The 10476-nt window shown below is 39.9% G+C and overlaps 1 long non-coding RNA gene across 1 annotated transcript; it reads left to right on the top strand.

Moving 5' to 3' along the window:
- The first annotated feature begins 5985 nt into the window (after window positions 1-5985).
- On the top strand, window positions 5986-8464 carry LOC145125730 (uncharacterized). The gene is made up of 3 exons (XR_013716139.1): window positions 5986-6600; window positions 7468-7525; window positions 8302-8464. It is a non-coding gene; the product is annotated as an uncharacterized LOC145125730 (long non-coding RNA).
- Window positions 8465-10476: the final 2012 nt, after the last annotated feature.

Raw genomic sequence — 10476 nt, 5'->3', positions numbered from 1 at the left:
TCTGAAGATCTGGAGACACTACCTGTACGGTACAAAAAGCACTATCTTTACAGACCACAAAAGCCTACAACATATATTCGACCAGAAGGAGCTCAACATGAGACAACGATGGTGGGTCGAGCTACTCAGTGACTACGAATGCGAAATTCGTTATCATCCGGGTAAAGCCAACGTAGTAGCTGACGCCCTAAGTCGGAAAGAATATTCTGGTCGTAGAGTCAAATCATTGACTATGACTATCCATTCACACTTGTCCACACAAATTAAGGAGGCTCAGCTCGACGCTTTGAAACCTGAAAATGTAGCGGGTGAATCCCTAAGAGGGATGGATAAGAACTTGGAAGTTAAGGGTGGCGGAGCTTACTATCTCATGGATCGGATCTGGACCCCGAAACTCGGTGGTTTCAGAGACTTGGTCATGAACGAGGCGCACAACACTCGTTATACCGTCCACCCAGGTTCAGATAAGATGTATCTGGATCTTAAAAAGCTATACTGGTGGCCTAACATGAAAGCAGAGATTGCTACCTTCGTGAGTAAATGCCTTACTTGCGCCAAGGTCAAGGTCGAATACCAGAAACCCTCCGGTCTACTACAACAGCCGGAGATACCAGAATGGAAGTGGGAGCGGATCACTATGGACTTCATAACCAAGTTGCCCAAGATAACGGGTGGACTTGATACCATATGGGTCATCGTCGATAGATTGACCAAGTCCGCACACTTCCTGCCTACCAAGGAAACAGACAAGATGGAGAAACTTACAAGAACTTACATACGGGAGATTGTACGACTGCACGGTGTTCCCATATCCATTATCTCGGATAGAGATAGTAGGTTCACTTCGAGGTTCTGGCAGTCGCTACAAAGTTCCTTAGGAACTAGGCTGGACATGAGTACAGCCTACCATCCACAGACCGACGGGCAAAGTGAGAGGACTATCCAAACCTTGGAAGATATGTTGCGAGCCTGTGTGATCGACTTTGGGAAAGCATGGGATACTCAATTACCCCTTGTCGAATTTTCCTACAACAACAGTTATCACACGAGCATAAAGGCTGCTCCATTCGAGGCCCTCTATGGCCGAAAGTGTAGATCCCCTCTGTGCTGGGCTGAGGTGGGTGATACCCAGTTAGCTAAAGGATGAGTTCCTGAAAGCACTCTCATGGGTCCGGAGATCATTCGGGAAACGACAGAGAAGATCGTTCAGATTCGTGAACGATTGAAAGCCTCTAGAGACCGACAGAAAAGCTACGCTGATAAACGAAGGAAACCGTTGGAATTCCAGGTGGGCGACCGTGTTCTATTGAAGGTCTCACCCTGGAAGGGCTTGATACGCTTCGGAAAGCGTGGAAAGCTAAATCCAAGGTACATAGGGCCTTTCGAGATTCTTGCCAGAATCGACCCTGTAGCTTACAAACTTAACTTACCCCGCGTGCTCAGTAACGTACATTCTACTTTCCACATCTCGAACTTGAAAAAGTGTCTGTCCGACGAGACTCTTGTAATCCCACTCGACGAGATCGAGATCAACGAGAGCCTCAACTTCGTGGAAGAACCTGTAGAGATCATGGACCGGGAGGTCAAGCAAACGAAATAAAGCCGTATCCCGATAGTGAAGGTTCGCTGGAACGCCAAGCGAGGACCTGAATTCACTTGGGAGCGAGAGGATCAGATGAAACTGAAATATCCTCGTCTTCTTACTTAGTTATTTGTAACTACTTATCTGCTTAAACTCTAATTTCGGTACGAAATTCCTTCTAACGGGGGGATGATGTGACAACCCGAAATTTCAATCCTGTACAACCATTCACTTCATTAGAAGTCAAAACTGTTTCTGCTAACTGTTAAGCATTTTGGAGTCAGTCTGAGTGTTTTAAAGTTAGTACTTCAAGAGATAACAGGAGAGAGGATACCCTAGGGTTTATTGTGCTCCAATAAAGTCCCAAAACTCCAAGAGTTTGGAGTTTACAGCCTAAACAAGGTGTTTACGGCCGTAAACCCCATGGGGTATAAATATGGCACTTAGCCATTTTATTCACTTTTTCACATTTTCAAGATCCAAAACTCAAATCCTCTCAAGTATCATCTGATCTTTCTTCTTGATCTTCAACTATGAAAGTGTTTCTTGCCCTAATAAGTTGATATCTTACTTGATCTAGTGATCTTACATGATTCCATCCGTGAAATCATTCCATATGTGTAGATCTTCAAGTTTCACCAAGAACACCAAGAACACACACTAGTGTTCTTGGACTTTTAACACCCTTTCAAGCTTCTACATAGTAAGTACTCTTACCTTGGCTTGTTATAAGGCTTGCTACACTTCTTAATCATCTAGAAAACACAAGGAAACACAAGATAAAAGGTCTTTACGATCCAAGATGTTCTTGGATAGTAAACCCTAATGAAGGGGCCAAAGTGTGCCCTAGTCCCTTACCAAGCCTTGGATACTAGTCTAGATCATATCCTTAAAGTGCTTAGGACTTTAAACATCAAAAAGACCATAAACCATTTGGGTTTACAGCCGTAAACCCATGCAGAAATGGTCCATGGGCCGTAAACTCCACAAAGGGGTGAAATGTTGCCCTAATCACTTCCTAAGGCTTAGACATGAAGTAGGAATGCTTCTTATGACCTTATAAGCTTCAAAACAAAAAATGGTAAAAGTACCATGAGTTTACGGTCGTAAACTCATGGGTTTACGACCGTAAACTCCAATAGAGTTGGTCCCAAAACCGTAAACTCATAAAGAGTTTACCCTTGGACCCTAAACTCAATAGCCAAGCCCTACAACCCTTAGGACTTATAGCACTTAAATCAAGTGTTTTACATGTCTTAGGATGTCTTAACTTGGTTAATTAGTTGTTTAATGACTAATTGGATACATATATGTGTTATTATATGTTAACTAGGATCATTGTGTGTGTACAAGTCTTCACTTGACACTTAGCATCCTATAACAATCCGTTCATCCAAACCACTCACTACAGGTGAGTTCATACCCCCTTAATTAACCTTTTAAATGTTTTTAAATGCTTTTAGGGGGGGATACAAGTTGAACTATTATAGTTATTATATCAATCACATGTGATTAATAACTACCAAACAAGTGGATTTCTTACTTTTCAAATTGTGTTATCAAACTGTTTTACTTCAAACCGTTTTACAAACTCTTTTACATATCAAATACTTTTATTAAACTCTTTTAAACTTATATTCTGTTAAATGTGTATCTATATAGATATAGTTATATAAGTAGGATTGAAAGGACTTAGGACTGATAGCTCACCTTACTTCCTGTTCCTTGTTTGGTTGTGGACTTAGGGTATTCAGGTTATTTGTTCGAAGGTCGTTTGAATCCTAGTTATATATTATGTATATGTATATAGATATAAAAGCTCCTTCTTTCATTCTGTTCAATACCTTTGGGTAGCAAAGGTATACACATATGTTCATAGATTCAAACAACATTACTAGTAAACTATAATAGGTATAGTTTAGGGAGATACTAATACTATTACTAGAACAGTGAAACATACAAAGAGTCAGTTCATACATGAGTCAATACCATATAGATAGAACATAACATACAGATAGAGAATACTATGATGAGAAACAAACAATACCATACAGAGAGAACATACATACATGATAGACAGGGAGAGAACACACAATACAGCTAGCACATACATATACAAGAACATTACTACAGTTATGTGAGCCACGTAACGGGGCATGGCATCACCTGTCATGGCCCATTTTGTATCCAGAATCTCCTTAAGTGGGGAGCGTATGAGTTTGTGTATAGATCTATACTGGATTGACTATCCTACACCTTGCTGCTCGCTACAGTGGGACTTGCAAGTCTACGGGTGCCAAACATCATTTCTTTCTACGTCTTACATCGTCGTGTTTATAGTCGGTAGCAGGATACAGGCTGATCACATGGTACTTTAAATAAAAATTGGTTTAAGGTAGTTGGTACAACAGTAGTTACTTAATACAACACTACAGTACTATTTCATTTTCCCATTGCATTCTATTTGTGATATTCACATAATAATCAGTAATGTAAAAACTATATTTTTGGTTAATGATAGTTAGATTTGGGAAAATACATACTCTTACAAGTGACACACACACAGATACTAGATGCCTTGGTAGAAGGCTACTTTTAGTAGGAAACATAGGGTTTTCTAGGGGAGTTCAAACAATTACAAACTTTTACAAACTTATACATTACAGACTTACAAACACTTTCTTACAAATACAGACACTAATATACTTATGAACTCACCAGCTTTAAAGCTGATAAACTCTTTTAAAATAACTTGTATTCTCAGGTCACCAGTAGACAGGTACCGGTGCCAGGTTTTGAGAAGATGGAGCTCGTTCAAGACTCATCTTTTATTTTGATTCTTATTTTTGGTGTCTATAGAACTTGATAGAACACACTTGTATTAAATTATATTATTAATGCAATGGATGATGTTGTTGCTTGTTTACTACTTTGCATTGTTGTGATACTGTACATGACGTCCTCCACCCCCGAACGTTTCCTCCGTTCCGGTTTTGGGGTGTGACAAAACGCATGCTAAATATTGTATATACGTTATTATTATGTCTATATGATAGTATATTAGTATCAATGTAGATAGTTATAATAACCGGAATATAGTTATTTCGTATCTGAAAATATACAACTATCGTAAAGTTGTTAGCATGCTATTGTTATAGTAGTATACTAATGTAGATATTGAGTTATACTTAGGATTCTATATATATGTTGTGTGCGATATAGTTCCAGAGTTATACTCGAAAGTTCTATATGTTAATTGATAAGTATGTTGTTATTGTTGGTTTTATGTCAAGATAAAACCAGGTATGTTATATGTTGTTGTTATTGGTTTTATGTCAAGATAAAACCTGGTTTAAATTCTAATTATAGTTGTTGTACTACCGCAAGGTGTGATCCTTGTACTACCGCAAGGTGTGATCCTTGTAATAATAATAAGAGGTATAAAACTAAGTCATACAGTCGCAACTACAGACTCATGGTAGCACAAGTTTAGAAGCATTATACTTTGTCGTTATACAAGTATTAATGTTAAGTATAAGTTTCCCAAACACTTATACTCTAAGTACAAGAAACTGGTAGGTATACTACTTGTATATTAAGTAGATAATTATACCTAGCACACATACTTGAAATAGATTTATACATAGCGGTTTTACTCGTATAGAATTGAAATAAGATTTATACGTAGCAACTTAGTTTGTATGGAACTACAAACATTTATATTTATAATATATGAGACTTATAGGTATATACTTATTTGGTAAGTAAACCATTATACCTAGGATATATATACTAAACGTTGGAAAGTCAAAATAATACTTTCAAAACTATACTTTTGAACTAGGAAAATGTATTATTTTTATATGGAGTCAAAACCTGTGGACTCACCAACTTTATGTTGACGTATTTTTAAATTGCATGTGTTTTCAGGAAGTTGATAACTACGATACGAAAAATCAAATTTAAGTGGAGGAGAGTTGTAACATTCCGTTTAAAATAGAATAATTAAATAATAAACCCGTAAACCCGAGAAGTAATATTATTATTATTTTTATATTATTGTAGCCCAAAAATCAAATAATAATTATCGGGATGTTAGTTTCGGGGGTTAAAGTGTAATTAAAGTACTTATTTTGAAAGGATTTTGAGGGCAAGGGCTAAAAGGGTAACATATGGAGCTGGATTGTAAAGATTTTCAGAAGCTAGGGTATGAATGGTAATTTTTGAACTAATTGTGAAAGGATTTTTAAAAGGCAGGGACTAAAGGAGTAAATTTTAGACTTAAGTTGAAAAGACTCTTATGGGGAAGGACCAGACCTGTAAAGTGAGCAAAAGTTTTAAAAACGGACGGGGTATATACCCCTCACCACCTTACCATTCAACCCTAAACCTAATGCGATGCAGCAGCCGCCACGCCATGCGAACCCTCTCCAACCGCCACTGTCGGTGTCGAGTCCGACTGCCATTCCTCCACCTTCAATCTCACCGTCGGACGCCACCCAACAACCCCTGCTGCCGATGACGCTGTGTGCAACCAGAGTAGCCGACGAAAACCGAAGATTGAAGCTGAGGACGTCGTCGCGCGGGCCAGGGGCGACCAGAAAGCTCTCGGTATGCCAACAACACCTCATTTCTTCGTTCCTCTCTACGGGTTCGACGTCAGAATCGTTGTTGTCACTGTTAACGGCTTTTGGCCGCCGCTACTGCCGCCTTTTCGTTCTTCTGTCATCGCAAACCACCGTTGCCAGCCGCCGCTGTGGACGCTAGAGCTATTGCTGTCGTTACAGTGAACCACTAGGTGGGTGGTCGTGTAACTGTTATGGGGTTTGTGTATGTACCTTTGGGTGTGATCCAGTCAAGGCCGTGTACGAGGTTTATTTTGGCCGGAAAATGTTTGGAGCCACCATTGTAGCCAACCATGGTGGCTATCGGCCGGATGCTGCTGTTCTACCACCCTATACCACCACCGGCCACCACAAGGGTTGCTGTGCGTGTGTGTGTGTTTGCTATGGATTTAGGTGTGTTAGTGTGTGTGGGTTATTTGTTTTTTTAGCATTGTAATTGTAACAAAAAAGTAAAATAATGAAGAGAAAAACCCAAGCCACCACCGAAGAGTGGTGGTTGCCGCCACCGGCCGCCGTGTCGGGTGGCGGTGTGCTTTGATTGCGTTTGGACCTCGTTTGGGGGATGTTTGGACAATGTGGGACCAATGAAACCCTAATGGGCCCAAAGAAACCCTAGTGGGCCCAATGGAACCCTAATGGGCAAATAAGGCCCAATGTGACCTAAAAGCCCAACCAATGGACTAATGGGCTAATATTGGGTAGGAAACCCTAATTAGAGTTTGGAAAACCCTAATGCAATGAATTCCAAATTTGGGGAATTAATCGGGACACACGAGAATTATTTGATAACTTGAAATATTAAATAATAATCATTGGCAAAAATTAATCTAAGCAATATTGGACTTAATGGATTAAGTCCTTAATGGGTTAAGTAGGAAACTTAACCCTAATCATCATGTTATGTGAAACCCTAATTTCACTTAGGCCTTGAGTTGGGCCTTCCTATTGGACTTTCGTGATTGGACTATTAATGGGCTTCCAAGAATAAGCAAATGGACTAAATAATTATATGGGTTTTAGGATAAGGCCCATGTGAGAGTCTTGGGCCACATTGGAAAATTGGGCCATTGATGGGCCATAATTGGGCCTTTATGATTATGTGATTATGGGCCATGGAAATGCCGAGGTCTGGGCCCAATTTGGAAAATTGGGCCATATGTTAGGATTTAACCCATTACTTGACTATTGGGCTTTTGGAGTGTGAGTTGGGCCTTGGGCTTGGAATCCAATTACTAATTGGGTATTGTTTGATGTTGACAGTTCGGGAAGCTGTCAACCAGCAACTGGAGTTTCATCCGCGGGACTTCAGCAGTGCCATGTGAGTTCTCCTCACTATATCAACAGGGTCTACGGCACCAAGGCCGGCCCTTTAAGATTTACATCCTGGTTTAGGATGGTTGCTATGTTATTGCTATGCTAGATTTCATCCTGGTTTAGGATGGTTGTTATGTTAGATTACATCCTGGTTTAGGATGGTTGCTATGTTATTGCTATGCTAGATTTCATCCTGGTTTAGGATGGTTACTATGTTAGATTACATCCTGGTTTAGGATGGTTGCTATGTTATTGCTATGCTAGATTTCATCCTGGTTTAGGATGGTTGCTATGTTAGATTTCATCCCGGTTTAGGATGGTTGCTATGCTAGAGATCGGTTAGATCGGTATCCTGATTATAGGATGGTTTCCATGTTAGTGATCTGTTAGATCTGCATGTTTCCTTGTTTATATGTATGTGCACATGTTTGTTGGTTTGGGGAAAGGGTTGAGGAAGGTCCTGCTGTGTGCAGTAGGCTAAGACACCCTGGGCGGACCGGGTAGACTGCAGGCCCGGGCCAGGCAAATCTAGTCAGGTCGAAGGCCCAGCGAGCAGTCCGGATAGGCTGAAGGCCCCGAGGAGGGCGGTCCAGATGTGTCGAGGGCTCGGAGAGTGGTCCAGATAGACTGAGGACCGTGATTTGGTCTAGTCATACTGATGGCTCATTATGCATGCTGTTTGCTTATATGTTATATGATATGATTATGATTGTATGGCGTTGGTATTTTGGGGGTAACTCACTAAGCCTTCGAGCTTACATTTATCGATTATTGTTTCAGGTATTCTGATGATCGCGGGAAGGCAAAGGCGTGATCGTGCACGTCCTTACATTTTCATGATTGATTCTGGGGATACTCTGATGTTTAAATTATTTTGAAAGTAAATTGTAATAACTTAATGGTTTTAAATGTTTTAAAAAGTTTTAAATTGGATTGAATTTTATGGGAGTTACAGATAGTCCTTATTTTCGTAATGTTAGTATACTTGAAACTAGTAGGTGCTTGTATGAGTAGATCTAAAAGTTTAGTCTCTATGTGCGCACATGTTATTGTATTAAATTATTCGTTACGGTTAGAGTAGGGGTTGACGGCGGAATGGCGACAAGTCGGGAGCTTATAGACCCAAGTGTTGAGGACGTAATGGAAGGTAGGCCGTAAGTCTAACATACACATATTATTGGTGGATCAATGAAAGGTCGTGAGCTAATTGGTGGACCGGCGAAAGGTTGTGAGTTATTGTTTGTATATTATCGGTGGATCAGCGAAAGGCCGTGAGCCGTTTTTTGTATGCATGTATAAGTATTATGGTATGTGGTATTTTTGGGAACTCACTACGCTTCGTGCATACCTAGTTGAATATCAATGTTTTTCCGGTACTTATATGATTTGTGAGAAGGGCAAGGCTCGACTGTACACGCGTGTATTCGCAACATGTTTCCACATAATGTAATTATACTATGATATATTGAATAAATAAAAATGAAGAAATTGGATTAAAAATTCGGGATGTTACATAGAGTATGAGTAGAGCAGACAGAGTATGAGAAAGACAAGAGATATAGAAAAAAAAAGAAGATTAAGAAATAGATAAATAAAGAGAAGATAAAGTATAATAAGTGTCTGAGAAGAGGCTAAGAAAGAGTATGAGTAGAGTTTGAGAAGAGCTTGAGAAGAGGCTAAGAGAAGAGTATGAGAAAAAGAGTAGATGGTAGAGAAAGAGATAAACAATATGAGAAAGATTTGAAAGTAAATATTAGAGAAGTGTAGAAGAGATAAATGAAAGAAGAAAGAATAGCAGTGTATGCTATTACAGAAAGAGTTAGATTGCAGTGTATGCCCTCCTCATTTCATCAATTTGATTAGGATGATAAGATTTAATTTTTGGTCTATCCCATGGTTCCGCAGGAAGATCATTCAAATCAAAAGTTTGTGGCACTTGTGTTCTTTGAGTATGTTCATTAGGTTGTGGAACTTGTGGTATTTGAGTAGTGATAGTTGATAAAATCTTCCATCCCTTATTCCACCAATCTCAATGGTATTTATAATACAAGAATGGTTGACCTAATCTAAGTTAGGAAAATATTTACAAAATAATTTCATCATTATACAAAATATACGGTTAATATAAAATATATGGCTAATACACCCCCACAGTCGAAACGGTAGGTGGCCGGATGTTGAGACTGGATTTGAAGTCATCGAACAGAACGCGTGGGAGTCCCTTTGTGAAGATGTCGGCAATTTGAAACCGTGATGGAACATGAAAAACTCGAACTTCACCCCTAGATACTTTTTTGCGAACGAAATGGATGTCGATTTCTATGTGTTTAGTGCGTTGATGTTGAACCGGATTGGTTGACAAATAAACAGCACTCACGTTATCACAGTAGACAATGGTTGCTTTGCGAGGGGGATGATGTAACTCACATAAAAGATTACGTAGCCAACAAGATTCGGAGACGACGTTTGCAACCCCTCGGTATTCGGCTTCGGCGCTCGATTTAGAAATAGTGGTCTGCCGTTTGGAGGACCAAGAAAGGAGATTGTTTCCCATAAAGATGCAGTATCCAGATGTCAAACGCCGGGTGTCGGGACATCCCACCCAATCAGCATCAGTGTAGGATAAAAGCGATGTAGTGTTGGAGCCGGTAAGTGTTAAGCCATGATCTATCGTGCCACAAATGTATCAAAGTATTCTTTTTAGAGCCATGAAATGGGGAACTCGAGGGGCATGCATGTGCATGCAAATTTGTTGAACCACATAGCTAATGTCCGGACGTGTAAAAGTGAGATATTGAAGGGTCCCCGCTAGCTGCCGAAATTCTGTCGGATTCTCCAAAAGTTCGCCGGTTTTGGCGCTAATTTTTCCTGATGAGTCGACCGGTGTTGGAAGAGGTTTGCAATTTTCGAAGCCTGCTCTTTTTAGAATTTCCGCAACATATTTTTGCTGTGAAA

This window comes from Lactuca virosa, chromosome 7, assembly GCF_052849685.1.
Source record: "Lactuca virosa cultivar CGN04683 chromosome 7, Lactuca_virosa_CGN04683_v6, whole genome shotgun sequence".
NCBI lineage: Eukaryota > Viridiplantae > Streptophyta > Magnoliopsida > Asterales > Asteraceae > Lactuca > Lactuca virosa.
This window is presented reverse-complemented; position numbering and strand designations above follow the sequence as displayed.